We start from the raw sequence: 19,566 nt of genomic DNA, 5'->3' as shown, positions 1-19,566 counted from the left end.
GTTATATCTTGGTCGACTTGGGAATCGAGGATACAATGCCAGACTCCACAGGATTCCAAATCATCTTCTGTATACATGTCGGACTTCAAAGACCTTTGTGACATAGATGAACCTTAGTGGTTATTAAGGATCTGGAAAGTATGGTTATAAGTTTGCTTAGTGCATAGTGAGCCTGAATACTACTCGATCCTGTTACCCTGTGATCCTCACAATTTGGTTCTTAACACATAGGAATTTGAAGCTACTCATCCTGCCTAAGGAACAACATGTGTTTCTATCAACTGTGTTTAAATTGATTTTAACAGATATAAATGAGCACGGATATTTTGAGGAATAAATTTAGATATGAGGACAAAAATGTGCATCTCATATGTGATGTTTGCCTTAGCTTACACGATTGACTGTGTCCTGCCTTCATCTATGATGAGCTAATACAAAAGACCTCATCACATACGTGCGAGCCATTGACCCAGGCTTGCCACACACATGTACAAGTGAAATGGATGAGGGGATCTCACAATGAAACAATCAAAGATACAACTTTCTGGCCATTGTCTGATTTTCTTGAACCTTGATTTATCAGTCATCTTCCCAGTGTTTTCTCTGAATCCAAATGAAGAAAATTGCTACACAGTTTCTTTGTAGTCTAAACACAAGACTTTCTAAAAACCTAAATCATACATTCTAAGACTGAAGTAGATAAATTTGTATTGGCTCTTGTGCATGGAAGCGACCATAAGTGGGCTTGGAATCAGAAACAACCTCCACAAACTCAAATCTCCATTTCTCCTTTTGATTCACATTTTCTGTTGTTATACACACCTTATGTCCTGGAAAACAATAACGTTTAGATAATCTGGGCTAGAGATGTCTGGACTCAGTTCATTAGAATTCCAGGTTTCCAAAGAGAGGGCACAAAAACACCTGGAGCTTGTTTGTTTTGTGTGCTGGACCAGTATTGAACCCATGGTTCTAGTGCAGGCCGGATGAGTGCTCTGCCAATGAGAGCATCTCCGATCTCACTTTTCTACCATTTATTTTGAGACAGGTTCTCCCTAATCTGCTTAGGTTGACTTCAAATTGTATTGTAGGGAGGCTTTGAACTTGATCCTCCTGCCTCTGCGTTTCAAATAACTGGGTTTATAGGCTGGTAGGACTGACTGAGAAATATAATTTTCTTGTATGAAGAAAGAGGAAGCAGCAAGAATTGGTTTTAAATACTTTTTTTTTGAGGAGGAGGAGGAGGACTATGTTTGTTTTGTGGGGGGCTTTAGTTGGGAACTGTTGATGGCTCAGGTCTGGGGACCACAGTGAATATGCAAAGTTCTCCAAACTCAACCAGACAACAGCAAGATGGATTGTTCTCTGCCCTGTTATTATTAAAGATGTTTCCAAACATTACATTACTCAAATAGGAAAACTATTCAAACTGAAAATTTGTTCTGTCAGAAATTATTTGGTCATTTGTAGAAAGAAATACAAAAAGAGGAAGGAAGGATAGGAAGGAAGGAAGGAAGGAAGGGAGGGAGGGAGGGAGGGACGGAGGGAGGGAGGGAGGGAGGGAGGGAGGAAAGCAGTATAGTTGATCCAGTCATGGTATAATATGTTGCTTACTGGTCAGTAATCTAACATATGACTAATGAAAACAGAAAGTCCTTGGCCACATTCATACCACACATAAAATATATTGTAGTACAAATGGAAAAACAATGAGATTATCTTCAAAAATAAGAAACCTCCCAAGTTGTGATTCAGTATCTATATTTAAAGTATAACTGGGTTTGGTAACAGAAAATATAAACTGGATTTAATTTCTCTTTGAATGGTCATCTTAACATAGATCGCAGCTTTTCAAACTTTAAAAATATATATGATCAACACTGAAGCTCAAACTGGTTTGCAACATGATGGCCAAGATAACATTAATTAGTCTGCAAAATGTTATTGGTAACTGACTAAGGCTGCATAATACTAAAAATAATAATGACGACATTTCTTAACTGCTTTCCATTGAGTGTGCCAAGGTTGTTAAATACCTGACATACATTTTCTCTTACTTATGTCCCATAGTTTATACCTAAAAACAATGAGTGTATAAGCCAATGTTAAATAGCACTGAGCAAAGGGTACAGCCCTGGTGGGAATGCACACAAAGCCCGGAAACCTAACCAGGGAATACTAACTGCTTCCTTTGTGGACTTGTAGCCATCCTAACATGGATGCTTCTGAGAAAAATAAGGTTCCTCCCTTGGAAATGGAGTCTGAAAGCTCCACATGTCTAAGTAAATAGCAAACACATTGGAAAACTCGTAGAGCAAACTGATCATACACAGCAAGGCAAGGCCTTTAGTTCCAAGACTCTGGATTAGCTTACTAGGATGGCCGTAACACAGTTCTGGTGCCTTAAACAACAGACATTTTTCAGTCCTCACGATGCTAGAAGTTAGCACTTAAAGACCCAGATCAACAGCTTTAGCTTCTAGGACACACTGACATATCCGTTACATTGGATTGGGTCCTCTGTAAAGACATCTCTCATTTTAATTACCTCTTCAGTGGCCTTGTTGCAAGTCTGGCTAATACTGAGGATTAGGGCCTTAAGGTGTTAATTTCAGGAGACGAGAACACAACTTAGGCCACAATAGATGGAATTCTAAATGTGGTACATATCAAAGCACTTGGGGAAAACTAACAGCTCCTTACAAAGTGCATACAGCAGTCTACCCAAGTTCTTCCATGTAATGGAAAGCTCTGTTCCATGCCTGTGGGCCCATGTTATTTAAATGTCTAGCTATTGCCATTTGACCTCAAGAACAGTGTTGATGTTAACATCTTTAAATTCCTTCTGGATGTGACATATGGCTCAATTTGAATGTAACCAGCAGCGGCTAAGTGTGGTTTTAAGATTCCACTGGGCCTTGAAAAAGAAATCAAATAATGAAAGCTATTTGCTAAGAAGATAAGGTCATTTCTGCATTGTTTAAAGAGTACCTAGTTAATGAGAGATGGAAACAACTGAAATAGCAGTGCCCGATACAAAGATGAAATCATCACAGATCAAAGTAAAAGAGGGGCAGCAATCAGAAACAGTGGTCTAGCAATCAGCAAGTCATTTTGTTACTAACTTAATTTGTCCATTTATTTAATTTGATTTATTCGATTTACTGAGTAAATTAATAGCCGCTTGGAACCACAGCACCTTTAATGAGTTCAAGGCAGTGCTAAATATGTGAAAGCATGGTGGATATCTGATTTCACTGAAACTGCTCGTGACATCATTTGTTGACATATGTACACTTGACCACTAAGTGTAAATTCTCAAGAATTCTGAGGGGCAAGAAGTTCAAATTGAGTTTAGGTCTTTGTGCTGTGATTTCAACTAAAATCCCTAAAATGCATGTTGGTTGTTCCTTTGCGAATATATGTGCAGATTTATATGTGCAAAAGATCAAATGGTATCGCTTATGATGTAGCAAATTTTTACAGTGCTGATAAAATTATGTCAGCCTTGTTCTCCAATAGCATTTTTGTGTATTTCATTAAGAAGAAAATGAAATTTTCAAAATCTTCAATCAATGCCCTTTATACTTTAAATTATATAAATATGATTATAAAACATAATAAAATTATTAAGCATTTTAGTTTGGAGTGTTTACAAATAGGGTCTCACTGTCTCATGCTTGGTGACCTGAAACTTACTCTGTACTGCATATTAACCTCTGACTCACAGTGATCTTCTTGCCTTTGTCTCCCAGGTGCTGAACTTACATGTGTTAGCTATCTTGCCCTGTTTAGCAACTCTCCTTTTGTGTTATAATCTTGAGAATAGTTTTCGCCATTTAACACTGAAGCCAGTACTGGGGCCAGATACATGCACATCAGGACAACTTTTAACATCAAAGGATAAGGTATTTTGGAAACCTTCTAAGTGCTACTTTCAAATTTATGGAACTACATGAATTTCTCTGCCTATATATTAGTAATACTTCATGGGTTAATTTATTTAAAATGCCCATAGCTGTAAAGTCCAACCTAAAGGCAATATAACAGCTCAAACACATTCATTAATTTACAAGATATTTACTAGGAAAGCTCTTCTTGAATATAGCAAGGCCATGTGATTTTCTTTGAGTAACCTTTTAATGATAATATATGTAAAATAAAAACCATTCTCTGTAGTACCCTTAAGTAAATACATATAAGTTGTAGATAGAAACTGCAACACATTATAATATTATTCCCTGGCACCCAAAGAGTTCCTGGTAACTGTAGCAATGAAGTTAAAAACAAAACAAAACAAAACCTGTCAGTTCCTTAAATGGGTGTGAAATGGTGTGAGAACCCCAGGTTCGTACATTAATGCTCTCCCATATAGATCAGAAAGATGGACACAAAGACCAAGTCATTTTGGAGGGAAGAGTGTTTCAAAGGTCATGTCTATATCACTGTTATCAAATGAATAAATCCAGTTTTTCCTCCAACACAGGAGGTTGAAGTAGTTTTTAAATAATTGATGGTCCATCTTAAACTCAGGAAGTTCTACCTACAGGGGACTGACTGTCTCTGTTAGAGTCTATGCTGTTTTTCTGAAACACTGGAAAATGCTTCAAATTATCAAGACTTTCTCTGGCTACTGAGGGGTTAAGCATAGACAAGCAATAAATTCACCACCAGCAGCACCCATGCTACCGTAGCCGCTGCAGCTGTCAATCACCCACACAAGGTTTATATATTCTTACACTGGTTCTTTAAAAATTGAACCCAAAAAGCAGCCCCTTCTTTCACACACCCCATGTTGACTATATTTGCTGAGGAAGAAACACCCAGGGAGGCAGCAGGAACACAACACAAGTGGGGAGCATGGGGGAGGGGAGGATGGTTAGGACCTGCGAATGCTTTATGGTGTAGTTGTTCTAACCTTGTGGCCCACCAGTGATGGGCAGCATAAAGCCAGAAAAGACACACAAGTGTAACAGAGCCAAGACCACTGCACACAAAGAGGAACACATTAGGTAAGGGGTCAGAGAATCCACAAATTTCAAGATCACAGTTTCTGTGAGAGAACTTGGATGAGGCTCCAAGAATAAGTTCTCAAATCAGAATAAAAGAATTATTGCTAAAATAAGCATTCAACTAGAAAGACGAGCACCATGTAAAGCTGTGAAAGAAATAAGGAATGGAAAGCAGGACAGAAAAAAATGCAAAACATGAGCAGGAAGAGAGATAGTGTGTGTATGAAATAATAAATGCACAGGATAGAAAAAAAGATATAGGGTATTTGGCCATTAAAAGTCCAAGTAATAAGGAAAATCAAATAGGAGAAGCAGTAACCTATGGGATACTTTTTCTAGGACAACAGAATGAGTTAAAAATACAGATGGCAAACTTTCACGGGAACAAATCTTCCAAGATGAATATTAGTTATTGTATTTTAGTTAGACCATTGAACTTGAGAAAGAAAACTCCTTGGGCAAGAAAAGCTCTTTCCCCCAAGCCCTGCTACGCCTTTGTAATTATGGTCAAGTCTGGTAATCGTGCCATGAGAATGCCATCTTCTCCCCAAGCACAGAAGATGGGTTTGGTGTCGCCTGGAACCCAATCCTGTAAGGCTGGGGCAGTCCTACATTTGTGATAAAGTAACAGGGTGTGTCTTGCTTGAGCCTTGGTAGAAAAACAGATGCAAAGTCACTGTGTGGGGAGGGCTTTCAAGCTACTGAAAGGGAAGGGAGAAACAGAATCGTACAAATGGCACAGGGAGGTGAAGATGAATATTGTTGAAGACATAATGTAAACTATGTAGTGTGAAAATCCGTGATAAATACGTGGACAAACAGGTAGGCAGGCAAGCAGGTAAGTAAATACAGAGACAGAGTAGGTAGTCAGTAATTGCCGCGTGCAGCTAGTTCTTACATGGGTAAGGGAAGCCTGATGCCTAAATAGATAGCCTCGCTGTACTGCCCCCAATGCACACACTAGAATGAAAGCCAAACTTTTGGATGGAGATGATGCAGTCAGGAGATGCAGTACTTGCAGCTGGAGTGTGAGGGTCTTAGGTCTTGGTCCCTAGCGCCCATCTAAAAAGCTGAGTGTGGAGGTAGCTGTCTGTGAGGTGGAAGTGTGAGAACTTAGGTTGGCAGAACACATATTTAAATCTTTTACTGAGGATGTTGCAATATTACTTAATTTTTTTTTTTTTTGCTGCTAGTATCTACTTCTGCTCTATCTGTTTTGATGTTAGGATACTCAAATATTACTTGAGTGCAGAAACATTTTTAATTATTAATATCTAGAACACACTGAGTATTAACTTAAGGCTCTGGGGGAGACAAAAGATTGGCTTTTTTACAATTAAGTGAAAGATGCCAAATACCTATCAATTAGTTCTCTTCCATTCTCAACTAACTGACTACTCGAATAAGAAATGGTGCAAGTCCTACTTTGAAGCATGGCATTCTATTTCCTGTGGCAGACTTGCTTTCTCCTGCTGCACGTAGGCCAACAGGCCATGGATTCTTGGTCCCTCTGCACTCAGGCATCTCAGGAAGCAAGTTGTACTTTGGGTCACTTATGTGTAGAGACTGAGCTGCTAATAAAATTTACCACAAAAATCCAAAAGACATAGTAAGATACAAAGAAAAGAACTCTGATTTTCTGCTCGTAATGTATTATTTACAGAGTACCTTAGTCTCCCTCTCGGAATTTGCCATTGATAGATATTTGCATGGCAAGTGGTCACACACATCGTTTTAATTACAAAAGACAAGCAGATGCATAAGCCATCTGGGCTGATCTCAGATAAATGTCAATATCTAGTCACAAAGATCAGGACCCTGAGTATACTGGAGGTTTAGGAAAATAATATTCTGTGTTACTCCCAGTATTAATGGTAAGGTTCAAACTGCCCTGTGAGCATATTTTCAAAGGCTTTCATGATGCCCTTGCACATTTTTCCTTCTTGGACACTAGAGGGAGGTTGTTTGCGATCCCCCACTTCAAGGCATGTTTGCACCAAGGTGACTGTGCTCTGGTTTCTCATTCGCATCTGGTCTGTGGCTTCAAGGAACAGAAGCTCTCTGTACACTGAGAGCTCCCTCATCACGAAAGACGTTTCCAGGGCTACTCCTCTACCATGCACGGGGAAAACAATTCACAGGTGAACTCACAATTCTTTAGTTGAATACAATTCACAGACCAGATGAAGCTCAAGAAGAAGGAAGATCAAAGTGTGGATGCTTCTGTCCTCAGAAGGAGGAACAACCTATAGGGTTGCAGATCCCTTTAGCTCCTTGGGTACTTTCTCTAGCTCCTACATTGGGAGCCCTGTGATCTATCCAATAGCTGACTGTGAGCATCCACTTCTGTATTTGCTAGGCCCCGGCATAGTCTCACAAGAGACAGCTACATCTGGGTCCTTTCCATAAAATCTTGCTAGTGTATGCAATGGTGTCAGCGTTTGGAAGCTGATTATGGGGTGTATCCCTGGATATGGCAGTCTCTAGATGGTCCATCCTTTCGTCTCAGCTCCAAACTTTGTCTCTGTAACTCCTTCCATGGGTGTTTTGTTCCCAATTCTAAGGAGGGGCATAGTGTCCACACTTCAGTCTTCATTCTTCTTGAGTTTCATGGGTTTAGCAAATTGTATCTTATATCTTGGGTATCCTAGGTTTTGGGCTAGTATCCACTTATCAGTGAGTACATATTGTGTGAGTTCCTTTGTGAATGTGTTACCTCACTCAGGATGATGCCCTCCAGATCCATCCATTTGGCTAGGAATTTCATCAACATTATGAACTAACCAGTACCCTGGATCTCTTGACTCTAGCTGCATATGTATCAAAAGATGGCCTAGTTGGCCATCACTGGAAAGAGAGGCCCATTGGACACGCAAACTGTATATGCCCCAGTACAGGGGGACGCCAGGGCCAAAAAAATGGGAATGGGTGGGTAGGGAAGTGGGGGGGGCATGGGGGACTTTTGGGATAGCATTGGAAATGTAATTGAGAAAAAAAAAGAGTCTTCAGGTATGAAAACCCAAAAAAAAAAAAAAAAAAAAAAAAGAAGCAAATCCCTCCAAATACAGACGATTTACACCCACTAAAACTGAAAAACGTGAGCAGCACCTCTGTCATTTCATCAAATCCTGTCAGGTGATAAATAAATAACACACTACTCAAAAAAAAAAAAAAAAAAAAGAAGGAGGAACAAAATACTCATGAGAGGAAATATGGAGACAAGTTGTGGAGCAGAGACTGAAGGAAAGGCCATCCAGAGACTGTCCCACCTGGGAATCTATCCCATATGCAGTCACCAAACCCAGTCACTATTGTGGATGCCAAGAAGGGCTTGCTTATGAGAGCCCGATATAGCTGTCTCCTGAGAGGCTCTGCCAGAGCCTGACAAGTACAGAGGCGAATGCTCACAGCCAACCATTGGACTGAGCATGGGTTCCCCAATGGAGGAGTTAGAGAAAGGACTGAAGGAGCAAAAAGGTTTTGCAACCCCATAGGAAGAACAACAATATCAACCAACCAGATCCCCCAGAGCTTCTAGGGACTAAACTACCAACCAAGGAGTACACATATGTAGCAGAGGATGGCCTTGTTGGTCATCAATGGGAGGAGAGACCCTTGGTCCTGTGAAGGTTTGATGCCCCAGTGTATGAGAATTCCAGGGCTGGGAGGCAAGAGTGGGTAGGTTGTTGGGTGGGGGAACACCCTCATAGAAGCAGGGGGATGGGAGATGGGATAGGGGATTTCAGGAGCAGGGGGGGACCAGGAAAGGGAATAACATTTGAAATGTAAATAAAGAAAATATCCAATAAAGAGAGAGAGTCTAACTTGAGGACTATAACAGATGTGGGCATCTAACAGAGGCAAACCAAAGCTCAGACAAGTTAGCCTACTTGTACTTCCAAAGCAAATATTGATTGATTGGTGTATAATTTATTTAGACATGGTCTCACATAGCCTAGGCTGGCTTCAAGCTTCCTAGGTAGCTGAAAATGACACTGAGCTTCTAATCCTCCTGTCTCCCCCATGCCCCAGTGCTGAGATGGCTGGTGTGTACCACCATGTCCTATTTATATGGTGCTAGGGATCAGACCCAGGGCTCTGTGAATGCTAGGCTAGCGCTCTTCCAACTGAGCTAAAGTTCTAGCCCTCACAACTATACTTTTGGAAAACATGATAGCTAAACTTTTAGAGGGTAATATCATTAGGTGCAACACATCCTGGTATAAAATACACAGTGCTATACTGTCTGTGTTCATGCTCTTGTCTGTCCTTCTGGCTCCTTCAACCCCAAGAGGTGCTTTACCTCTCTGAAGCCTCTCCTCTGCATCGTCCTTTGTCACCATGGCATAGGCTCATTCCTTTGCCATCTCTGTGGTTCACTCTCTAACCAGACTTAATGTTTTTGTCCTAGCTAGATGGGTAGCTGGCACATAGACGATATGTCATGTTAGAAAACTAACTTAATCCTCTTCAAATATACTCAGTAAAACTGTTTTGTGCTTTTCTTTACTACTGATTCTATGATCTCAACATCTGTTACTTTGAAATGGGTTTTTATAAAGATAATTTCATTATCTTTCTGTGACAAAGCATCCTAACACACGCTAACACTGATGGATAGCCCCCTTATCTTGCCTTTCTTGTGGTTTGGCACTTGAGATCTCTTCATCTTTCTCAATTCCTGTGAATAAGAAACACCTTTCTGTCCTTTTCTTCATCTATAATTCACCTATATTTATTTTTATCGAGGTTGAAACATTGTGAGAAATGTTTCAAAGCAAGAAAACTATAAGAAAAACCATGTCATTGTATCAAGCAAATCTTTGATGCTGTGCCAATGAAGAGTATTTCATCGTCTCTCTCCTTTGGACGCTATCCCTCTGAAAATTGTTTAATCACTAGCCATCAACTAATTCCTGGGAGAGCACCAACTCTTCAGTGGCTTAACTTACTACTCTAGGGGGGTGTTTCTGTGTGTGTGTTTTGTTTTGTTTTGTTTTGTTTATAAGAAAAAACAGAACTTGAGGGGCTGCAGAAAAGGTTCAGTGGTCAAGAGCAGTGACTGCTCACACAAAGAATCTGGGTTTGTCTCCAGTTCCCACATGGAGGCTCACAGTGACCTCTAACTACGGTTTTAGAGGATCTGGCACCCTCTTCTGGCCTCACAGGCAAATAGTCACTCACAGTTCACACAAGCATGTGCAGGCAAACACTTAAACCCATAGTAAAATAAATAGAGAGGTGGATGCTCAGAACCGCCCTTTGGGCAGAGCACAGGGTCCCCAATGAAGGAACTAGAGAAAGGACCAAAAGAGCTGAAGGGGTTTGCAGCCCCATAGGAGGAACAACAATATGAACTATCCAGTTATCTCCAGAGCTCCCTGGGACTAAACCAGCAACCAAAGAAAACATGTGGTGGCGCTCATGGCTCTAACTGCATATGTAGCAGAAAATGGCCTAGACGGTCATCAGTGGAAGGAGAGGGCCTTGGTCCTGTGAAGGTTCTATGCCCCAGTATAGGGGAATGCCAGGGCCAGGAAGTGGAAGTGGGTGGGTTGGTGAGCAGGGGAAAGGGGGACGGGGTTTTTTGGAGGGGAAGCTAGGAAAGGGGATAAATTTGAAATGTAAATAAAATATCTAATAAAAAGAAAAATAAAAAAACTCCTCTAAAACTAAAATAAAAAGTAAGCTTAAAATCTGTGAGACCCCACAAACTAAAACAAGTGAATCTCCATACAGGTTGAGCAAATCACTGAGCACTCTCAATCTTGACACACAAGTTCTAGATCCTCAGGCCATCAGAGGATAATAGGTCTTTGTGTTGGTAGATCCTGTCTGTCTGGGAGATAATGATCTGGTCAATGACCCATGGCTGCCTATAATACTGTTAGAGTTTAGGCAGGCCCTAGAATCCAAGGGATACAGAAGTGGGTGGGGCTTATCTTTCTTAGGTTTCCTACTACCAAGCATCTTCCTTACAGCAAGAGCAGTCTGGTTTTCCAGTGCAGAAGGGGCCTCTAACTCTTTCCCACCTCACACCCCATTCTCATTTAATGTCTCCAACTGTGAACATTGGATCAAGAACCAACAATTCATTATCTTTTATTATGGACCACAAAAGTTGATTCTTAGCATCAAGAAAGGACATTGAGGGAAACATTGGGAATAAATAGCTCTTGTTAGGACCTAGAGGTGTGGTTCAGCTGGAGAGTGGTTCTAGTTCTGGGTTCAGTCCTCAGCGTTATCTCATCTGGGAAAGTGTGAGGTTACCAGAGAATTCAGGTTTGATTCAAAGATGTTTAGTAATTTAATATACTATCTAATATCACTGACTGTGGGATAGATATGATATGAAAACTAAGACCTATTATTCCCTGGTAAGGATCTATGTGCTAAGCCTGAAAAGTTGCATTTCAGGATTGTATGTTTCATGATTCACGCACTTTAAGTATGGTGATTTTATTATTTACTATAAAGTTGTATTTTATCTCTCTATATTTCTTGGTTTATAAATCTCTCTGGGTGGCTTATAAGGTTATAAGGTGAGGCAGGTGTGCCTGATACAAATAGGATGCTATGATTCATCACACTATAGCTCTTTGATATAGACAGACAGACAGACAGACAGATGATAGATAGATAGATAGATAGATAGATAGATAGATGACAGAGAGATGATAGATAGATGATAGAGAGATAGAAATATACATCTCAGACATAACAAAGGCATATATAAAAGAGAAAGTTGATTGTCAAAAACAATGGAAGCAGGAAGACAAAAGCTAATGTTGTCTAACCATACAAAGTAATGAAAACACTAATCTAATTATCATAGGAATACTGAGACATTCTCCCTGGTGAGACAAACTAATCATGAGAAAAAACTAAAGAAGTTTCAGGAGTTCTGTTGAATGCCAGAGAGATGACTCACTAGGTAAAGGCACTTGCCACCAAACCTGACTGCCTAAGTAAGACACACACACCAAATGAACAAATGAATGCATGAATGACTAAATAAATAATTAAATAAATGTAAGTGATAATACGAGTACAATACTAATACCTTTAAAAAACACTGTGATATATGTTCTACAGTGATTGCTTTGGTTTGCATTACAGGATAAAATAAAATGTAACTATCTCAAAAGATTCATAAGACATATTTGAAGTTCTTGTATGCCTGATGTCTTACAAATTTTAAAATCAACACTATTGACTCTATAGTATCCAGAAATGGTATATATATATATATATATATATATATATATATATATATATATACATGTGAGGATTAAATTAAGCTTTTAGAAACAAACCAGACATTACAGTCACTCTGATAATTGCTCAGAGATGTTGGGTTTAGCAGATAATTCAGGGGAGGAGGAGGGGGAAATGAGAAAACATCAATGACTAATCTACAGATCAACTGAAAAAAACTCCAAATTGTTTTTGATGTTACAATGGATATAATTCTTCAAGACATCATAAATAATTTAGACCATATTCCTATTGCTACAGATAATTTTATCTAAAACATAGAAATGATAACCATTCACAACCAACTGTGGCTGGCTCAGCTTTAGGAAATCTTTATGACCTAATATACAAAGTAATTTTGGAGGAAACGAAAGCAAAAAAAAAAAAAAAAAAGATTTAAGCTCTCCAAGTTCTGATTTTTTTTTCCTGAAGGGTGACATATTGAAACAATCTCTACTAAAACGGGTCCTGATGAAGCCATGGAATTAAAGATGCCATTTCAGAAGATGAAAGAGGAAAGTCATGTATCTGAGTCAATGAAACGGACAAATGTAACAACACACACACTACAGTTCATTATGGGTCTTCTGCTGTCTGGAACTCCTAATTTATTAAGGGGATTATGATAATAGTTTAATTCATAAGCCAATCTGAAAATTCAAATTGAGATATATTTTTTATGTGTAAAGACTTTTAAAGATTCAGAGATACATTGAGCTTCAAAGTTTTAGCTTCCTGAGCCAGGTCTGGTTTGTCTGTGGTCATTGGCTTTAATCTCCCGAGGGAGGCAAACATTAAGGTATTCCACTGAGGCTAGAATTTCCTCATACACACAGTGATAAGTCAGAAAACTAACAAACTTAAACTACTGTCAACTCATCCCTGTGTTCTATGGGGTGAATATTAAAAGAATCACTGCAGAAAACAACAGGGATATATTTAAATGTTGGAGACCCAGTTTCAGAAGGGGATGTATTTTTCGTAATACAAGCCACGTGCCATTTATAAGGCTGGAAAATGTTAGGACCAATCATTCTGAAATCACAATGAAGCAAAGTGATTATACCAGAGTTTTATGGTTGGTGGTGCATTTCAACATAGTATCATGGTAATATGCCACGACTGTAGGCTTAGGTTTTTTTTTTAATCACTTTTAATAAGGGCTCTCAAATGCTTTGACCCCCCCCCCACCCTTCTAGCTCAACATCCAAAAGCAGTGGAGAAAAGATGGTAAATAGGACAAGGGATGTGGAATTGTTAAGAAATAGTTCCTTGGGGTGATTCCAAAATCTGTCAGGATACAAGCAGTCCAGTTCAGTAGTGTCAGGATATCAAATGGGAGTCAGCAGCGGTGGCAAGATCAAGCAGAAACTGCCAGTCCTCTGCCAAATCAGCGGGAGCAACCAGGACTAGTCAGGATACCAGGAAGAGTTCTCTGCCATGCCTTTCTCAACGAAGTGAATATCAGCACAGATGAAGGCTCAAGACCAATGACGCTTTGCATCGCTAGCTATGCAAGCATGCGCTCACTGTCTGATAAGTCCTATTTATACTTTCTCCAAACATGACGTGTCCTCAGCAAACTACCACACGAGTCTGTATAACCTGACGTACCCCAAACCTTCGACTTCACGCGACAATAATATTTCATATTACCGAGCAACACATTTAGCATTTGGAAGGCTAAAAATTACTTTCAAGAGTGATGATGTTTAAAAAATGTTTTAAGGATGCACATGATCTAGTGATGTGGGGGAAAGTCTACTGATGACAAGAAAACTAAACACCGAGGAAGCTGAAGAAATAAACAGTCCTGAGTAGGACACACTCTAAAAGCAGTAATTCCAGAAAGGCTTTAGGTTAAATGTGGCATGATCCGCTACAATTGTTACCTTCTGAACTTGGGCAACTCAGTGCCTCTCTGGGACAGTGGGTATGTCTGGTTTGTGGGTGTTCCCAAGGACTAGCCACAATACATATTGTGCTACAAATGATCACTGAACAAAGGAACAGGAAAAGAGTGACATTCTGTATATAGCAAGCCTGCCATTGGCAGTGACCTTGACAGACAGGTGTATAGCCCGTCACATAAAGGTTTCATGGTGAGTGAAACAGTGAAGCGTTCTATCATGCAAAGTTTAATGTTTCGTCCTAATTTATAGAACCAGGCTGCCCTTTGAGTCAAGAGAAGGCTGCAACAACTTGGCATGAGACATCCATCATGCAAGAGGTGACATCTTATCTGTGAACTGACAACTAGTGTTCAAGTTCCTTTAAACTCTGTTACTCATGACTTTACAAAGTTACTTAAAAGGTCAAACTGCTGAAGAAGCATCCTGTTAGTGTGAAGTCATTTTACCCCCCAAAAACTAACATTTTAAAAATATTTGTTTATTTTATTATGTTTTTATAATAACATTTAACTCTATACAATAAAAATCATTTTTTGCCCTTTTATCCAACTCAAGTGTAGAAAGTCATTTTAGTGATGTTATTAATATGTGGTCATATCATTGATTATTTTTATGTGAAAAATGTCTATATCCACTTAGCAACCCACATATCCATCTGGACTTCTCTATCTTATAACTATCAGAAAAACAGGGATAATAATAAGTTACAACTGGAAAATATCAAATATATACATTGAGAACAGGAAAGATAATTAGTATTCACATATTAAGTTATTATTCTCATTTTTATACCTACTTACCAAATTAAGATGAATAAACCAAACAAATAGTGCAGAGAGTCCCATAGAAACTCTCTATATATTCTTAACTTATTTCTCCTAGATAAAATGGGGAAACTCTTTTGAATATCAGACTGGTTCCTTCAGGGCAATTAAATCTAAAATATTTGTATAGCTCCAGGTAGAAGCTACTACTTACAATTCTAACCATAAAGAAAGTGCATAACTTACATACACCCAACAGGGAAACATTCAACAGACCTGAGGGCCCAGGGACTAAACATTATAACATCTGCTTATGAAGCAGAAGTAATTCATCACCAACACCAAGAGATTATACCACATCAGAATCATGTGTAGAAGCAGGAAGTTTAGACCAAATACAAAAGTCCTTTAAAAAAAAAAACTTGAGGATGGAGATGAATTGATTAAAAATAGCAGTAAGGACTGATGAACACAACAGTTTAACTCAACAAATAGTTGTGACACGTGGATTCAACCAACATTTCAGCAGAAAGAGATGTGCGTCGATTGCATGCGTGGTCAAGCAACTAATGTCTCAGAGAGCAACAGGTATGTGAAGACGTTCTATACCTCAGTGTAGCAAAGAAACAGACCAACAGTGGGTGCAGGGGCTCACTTAGCTTGGAAGATGAATAGCATGAGCAATGCAGCCTAGAGATTTGGGGGAAAGCATAAGAGAAAGCTCCAGAGGGGAGACGTTCCGAGATGAAAATCCAGCCCACTGTTTACTTTGCTGCCGTCCACTCTCTATATTCCTGAAGAGACAATGCCTGTTTGGGAAAATGCAGGAGGCTCATCACATCAGGGTTTGATTTTATTCCTTGGCAAGAAATGAAGGAAGAGAACAAGAGGCCAGAAACCATGGTAATTAGAGGAGGAGGTTCAAAATCTAAACAATTGTAGTAACCAAAGAGAAAAGCTTTTAAATCAATTGTAAATTGAATTTGGGATAATCGTGCGGCATCATTTTCCTCTGTATCTTCCAAAATGATCCAGATCTGCCAAACACCATCCACAAGCTTATCCTGAACATTTGTTTCCACTAGAGAGTGAAAATTGTTTCTCTAATCTATCCCATTTTTTTGATGCACTGTCAGGAGCATGGCCTATAGGCCTTGAAATATTCAAAATTTATTTTCAAAGATCTTCTGCAGGCATTCCTACTTTGTGACTAAAATAGCATCTGGGGATACAGATTAAGGAAGTCCGTTAATTATGTCTCAACCAGAGTAAGCTTATAACCACATAGGAAAAAAAAATCACATGGCTGGAGAACAGATTCAAGGTATAAAGCCTTTTCCCCTGCTCTCTGTGAGATTTCATGAAGAAGAATCTGAGGCAAACATAAGGATAAGATCATTTGAGGGTAGTGCTGTTAGGTAAGGTTTTACAGTAACAGGTGCAGAGCTCAGATCTTAGCGCCTTAACTGGGGCTGTCATTTAGAATGTCAGTCACATCTCAGGTACCACAGGTGTTCATTTCCTCATCCAGCCTTTCTCACAACTCTGCAATTTTACAAGTATGCATGAGCTAAGAACCTTACATACATATGTCTTCTGAAGTCTGCTTAAGCTGTGGTGTTGAGGGGTGGCCTAGAGAAAGGAGATGTAGTGAGATTTTCTAGCAGAGTAGATTGTCTATACAATATACTGATATGTGTCACCAAAGAACTTCAAGTGTAGACTCTGCATCTCTTTACAGAGAAGAAAGCAAATGGTCCACGCAACGAGAGTGGAGCGACTCTGGCCCCTGCTCTGCCGATCACTGTGTTTGACCTTGTTAACCTTGAAGATCTATGATCCCCTGCAGGTAAGCATTAATAAGAGGATGTGACAGGGTCCACAAGTACATTAGCTGTACATGCAGACCTAAGAGCTCGATATGCAAACTTCTGTGTAACTCTCCAGCTCCATCTATGGAAGGACAATTTTGGACCTAGTTAGCCTGCAGCAATAAAGCGTATCATTAATAATGTAAATGTTGCTCTGTATTTTTAAGGATTCCAAGGAACATCATAAAACAGCTTGCTTCCTCTCAAGAAGGAAGTAAAGATACATTTATTTTGACAGATGATCTCATTCCAAACACTAGCTGTAAATTAGTCACTGTTTCCCTAAGGCAGGCTCCAATTTCCCCAAACTAGAGAAGACAGTTTTATTTGCTCTCCCCTATGTAGTTTCAGTGTCGGCATCGTGTTCCCGAAGGGGTGGTTTGATGTGAGTCACCCACGACTACAGTGGCTTACAATGAACCTGTTTAAGTGATGGTTCAACCTCCAGGGCTCATGGAGCAAAATTTACTCTGAACTGCTCCATTTTAATTTCCCAGGGAGATGGATATTTGTGACTAAAAGAATACTGCTTCACAGGTAGTATATTTAATATTGAGGTGTTCAGCATTGATGACTTCAGTTTGGCTTTCTCTTTTAATAATGACCTTTTAGTCCAAACTTTTATGACATTCTATTTTATAAAACATACCTCCACTGGCTTCCATGTGTTGCTCTTTAAGGTTTACTTAGATTGCCTAAAGTTGACATAAAATTCTTAGTGGAAGAGCCATGTGTGGAAAGTCAGCAAGATGGGTTCCAAATCCAGTGCTTTTGCTAGGAATCACATCTTTGGTCTTACAAGTTCTTGTGGATACAGGAGTTGCATGTGGAAGACACTTGGAGTCTGACCAAACTCATCCTGGAGTAAGACAAGCCACAGTATCATTTGTGCCACCGCCAATTCTCCGCTTGAGTGACCTCTTGGATTTCTGCAATGTCCTTCAGGCTCATAAGTTTCCAGGGAAGCATTCTCATTTACTCAGAAAGGTATTTTCAGACTGATTCCTAGGAATGGAGAGACCTAAAAAATAACTGACCTAATGATCTTGGTAGCTGGAATGAATTGCTTTCGATCCTAGAGGTGCAAAAAAAGGGACTTTCTATTTCATTTTCTGAGATAGGGCATGCAGGTGGCAAACACCAATGATAACTACCTTTGCTATGCACACTCCAGTGAAGTTTGCTTGGCAGGCTGAGAGGCCTGGAAGCACTCACAAGGCAAAGAGTTTCACAGAAACTCACCTCCTGGAGCTTTGGCGTTCTCATTAACCTGTATACTCATACCCTATCCCCGTGTTAGTCTGGTGTATGGATCCACATGCTCTCTTTTAGTATTATTTTATTATAAGTGTCTTTTAAGATTGAATTCTGACATAGCCAGAGGCTTCACCAGTATTCCAATGTCCTAGAAAATGCTTGAAGCCTATGAACTTGGAATCCAATAGGAATGCAGTAAGGAAGTTACCTATTCAGTAACTAATTAAGCATTACATAAGACTGAGCCAGCAGCTCAGGGCTGGTCTGCAGAGTATTTACTAAGGACAGTAGCAAATCTCACCCAAACAAGGGAATACCATGAAAGAGCCACTGAGATAGAAATCTTCAGTACAGACTACATTGCATATTAGAAGCAAGCTGGTGAATTCTTCTGACAAATGGAGAGTCTCCACAGATACTTAAGTTACTAGAAATTATCAGGGCCCAGGAAATAGGGGGCTTTTGGTATTGCAGTATTCATGAGAAGGTCTGCTAAAGTAGAACCCCTGGTGATGGGCTTAACAATAGACTAGCTTTACACCTGGCTCCCTTCTTAGTGGCAGCAGCCTGGTCCCCGCCTTCTTTTGATGTATACATTCCTTTTGTATTGTCACTGTAACTTGGTGGATTGCATCTCATCTGGTTTCTTGCTATTCTGCTGTATAAAAAGTTTGATGCTCGACCTGACAAAATAGATTCAGATTCTACACAACCTCCTGTGTGCGTCTGTCTGTTATTCCCACCAACTCCTTGCCCATCTGCACTCAGAGGCCTGTCCACGTAGACAAAGGGACCCAGAGGGTCTGAGACTTACCTTCAGTTTTCCCTTTCTGCATAAAGACTTCCTCCTAGAGATAGCTCTGAATATTCCTAAGAATGTGGCTTTTAATGTAGAATTATTTTTACAAAGGATGACACTTTTTATTAGTTATTTTATTTATTTACATTTCAAATGTTATCTGCCTTCCCAGTTTCCCCTCCACAAGAACCTCATCCATCACCTCTCCCCCTGTATCTATGAGAGTGCTCCCCCATCAGCCCTCCCATTCCTGCTTCAACAGCCTAGCATTCCCCTATCCTGAGTCATTGAGCCTCCACAGGATCAAGGGGCTCCCCTTCCAGTGATTCCAGATAAGGCCAGCCTCTGCTACATATTCAGCTGGAGCCATGAGTACCCCCTGTTTACTCTTTGTTTGGTGGTTTCGTCCCTGGGAGCTTTGGAGAGTCTAGTTGGTTGATATTGTTGTTCTTCCTATGAGGTTGCAAACCCTTACCTACCATTGGGGTCCCCTTGCTCAGACCAATGTTTGGCTGTGTACATCCACATCTGTATTGGTCCAGTTCTCCCAGAATCTCTCAGGTGGACAGCTATACCAGGCTCCTATCAGTTTTAATGTCCCTTCTATCTTTGAGTGTGTGAGTCCCCTTTGTCCTTTTGTCCCATGCCCATAAGAATAGGCATGCCTCTTGGTCATCACCTCACTGAAAAGGG

Source organism: Mus musculus, chromosome 3 (assembly GCF_000001635.26).
Source record: "Mus musculus strain C57BL/6J chromosome 3, GRCm38.p6 C57BL/6J".
In the NCBI taxonomy this organism is placed as follows: Eukaryota; Metazoa; Chordata; class Mammalia; order Rodentia; family Muridae; genus Mus; species Mus musculus.
Note: the sequence above shows the minus strand (reverse complement) of the source record.